This window comes from Myodes glareolus, chromosome 16 (genome assembly GCF_982192425.1).
Source record: "Myodes glareolus chromosome 16, mMyoGla1.1, whole genome shotgun sequence".
NCBI lineage: Eukaryota > Metazoa > Chordata > Mammalia > Rodentia > Cricetidae > Myodes > Myodes glareolus.
The window spans coordinates 51,670,056-51,672,841 of NC_142041.1; the positions used below are offsets into that span (position 1 = coordinate 51,670,056).

At 43.3% G+C, this 2,786-nt stretch overlaps 1 pseudogene; it reads right to left on the reverse strand.

Annotated features, from left to right (window-relative positions):
* Positions 1-254: 254 nt before the first annotated feature.
* Positions 255-1,938, reverse strand: LOC125391385 (heat shock protein HSP 90-beta-like; annotated as a pseudogene).
* Positions 1,939-2,786: the final 848 nt, after the last annotated feature.

Here is a 2,786-nt window from a genome sequence, read left to right on the forward strand (position 1 = left end):
CTGTAAACCCTAAAATGGCTCCCTTAGTTGAAATATATTTTGCATACTTTTAATATCAGAACAAAATGAAACAAACATATAAACCCCACAATACACAGTACCCAACCCTGCTATTCTGCGGGAGGGGATTTTCCTGACTTAAGGCACAAAGACAGGATAAGAGATTGTCTAATGTGAGCAGAGATCCAACAAGGTCAGGGCCAGTCAAGGCTACTGAGGGAGCACAGGGAAACTATGGTTTTCCCTGGGTATCTCTAATCTACTTCTTCCATGTGGGAGGCATCCTCATCACCCTCAAGTGGGGGAATTTCATGAGGAACAGCAGCACTGAGCACCTCTGCTGTCACCTCATCTTCATCAATGCCAAAAACGAAAGACTTGAACAATATGGTAGCATTAAGACTGTCCAAGGGTCTAACCAGTTCAGTAACTTGCCACCTATATCTCACAAGCCTAGCCTCACTCTCACCCAGGCCTAGTTTCATGTTGTAGTAGATGCGGTTGGATTTGGTCAGGGGATCCTTAAGAGAGAAACCAAAGCAGAGCACAGCAGTTACAAACAGCACCACCACCAGGTCCTTAACAACTTTGTCATTTTTGTCAGCCTCAGTCTCCTGCCTCAGATTTTCCACAATGGGGTGGTCAGGGTTGATCTCTAGGTGCTTTTTGGCCGTCACGTAGCCCATTGTAGAGTTGTCTCAAAGTGCCTGGGCCTTCATGATCCTCTCCATGTTGACTGTTCAGCCATACGTGCTTGTCACAATGCATCAGGGTGAAGGCACAAGCCTATTGGAGACTGTCACCTCAATCTTCTTATCCAAGATCTCCTTCATGAGCTTGCCGAGATTCTCAAACTTTGCCTTGCTCTCCTCCATTTTCTTCTCTTCTTCATCATCCTCTGGTAGCTCCAGGCCTTCCTTAGTCACTGAGACCAGGCTCTTTCCATTAAATTCCTTGAGCTTCTGCACGCAGTATTCGTCAATAGACTCAGTCATGCACACCACCTCAAAGCCTTCTTTTGCACATGTTCCACAAAAGCAGTGCTGGCTACCTGCTCTTTGCTCTCACTGATCTAGAAGATGGACTTCTGTGTCTCCTTCAAGTGAGATATATACTCTGACAGGGAAGTCATCTCATCTCCTTATTGAGAGGTGTGATAGCGGAGCAGCTCAGAGGGCACTGACAATTAGTCGAATCTTCATGGATCCCAAACTTATATTCTTGGAGAAGGCCTCATAGAATTTCTTGTAGTTAGTTCTCTTTCTCTTCAGCCAACTCAGAGAAGAGCTCAAGGCACCTTTTCACAATGTTCTTGTGGATGACATTCAGGATCTTGCTCTGCTGCAGCATTTCTCAGGAGATGTTCCAAGGGCCGGTCCTCAGAGTCAACCACACCATGGATGAAGTTGAGGTACTCAGGTATCAGCTCGTCACAGCTGTCCATGATAAACACATGAAAGACATAGAGTTTGATGTTGTTCTTTTTCTTGTTCTCAAAAAGGTTGAAGGGAACTTGCAAGGAATGAAGAGCAATGCTCTGAATTTCTACTGACATTCCACACTGAACTTCTTGCAGTTTGATTATTATTATTATTATTATGTATACAGAGTTCTGCATGCAGGCCAGAAGAGGGCATCAGATCTCATTACAGATGGTTTTGAGCCATCATATGGTTGCTGGGAATTGAACTCAACCTCTGAAAGGTCAGTCAACTTCTGAGCCATCTCCCAAGTTCTGTACATTGGATTCTTTTGTCAGGACTTTTTTTTACCCTGCTCACAGAGGCTCTGGACCTGGGACTTGGAGAGCTGGTTGCGTTCATTCAGCTGCTTGATCCACTGGTCGAGCTCCTTGGTGAACATCTTTGTCTTTGATGCCTGCACTAACCAGCTGCCAATCTTCTCTGTGCTATGTGCCTCCACTGCTCCTGGCCCCATCACACACCCCTGTGCTTCCTCGGCCCCTGGTGGCTGATAGGCACTGGTGCTGGCCTCTGGTTAGCTCTGCTGTGCTGGTCTCCTCTTCCTCCACTTACCCTAGCTCGGAACTCAACATTCTGCTCACTATTAGTATTTAAAGAATAATTAGGATATGTGTGGTAAATAAATTTACACAGGACTGATTTTTTTTGTTCAATTTGTTATTCTTTGTTTCTATGGCATAGCAGCATGTTCTGAAAAGCTCTGACCTCATTGAACAAGTCTGTTTTAGTAGCCATAATAGAAATATTTGCAAAGTTTGATACCTGGAATATTATACTTTGGCTACTATGAGGAGAGGATATAAAAATATTTTTGCAGTTTATATTAGTGGTTTAGAGGAATCATTTTGAATCTTTATCAATACCTTAAAAGATTGTGCTTTTTGGAGACACTGGAGTTTTAAAGACCTTTGAAGGTTAAGTAATAAAGAATTTTGATATTATTATATAATGAAAAAAAGACCATGCTTTGATTTTTTTTTTTTGGTACATTCTTTCTATGTAGCCCAGGCTGCCCTGGAACTTGCTTTGTACACCAGGCTTACCTTGAACTCACAGACAGATCCTCCTATCTCTGATTCCCAAGTGCTGGAATGAAGGCTTATACCAGCATAACTGACCTTGGTTCTTTGAAACAGTCTCAGTATGTATCCTTGATGGGCCTGGAGCTGCTAAGGAGAACAGACTGGCTTCAAACTCAAAAATCTGTTTGCTTCTGACTCCAGAGTTCTGGGATTAAAGTGCTTGCCACTACACCTGGTGGAGATCCTTTTTTATATGCCTACTAAATGCCAATATTAGTTG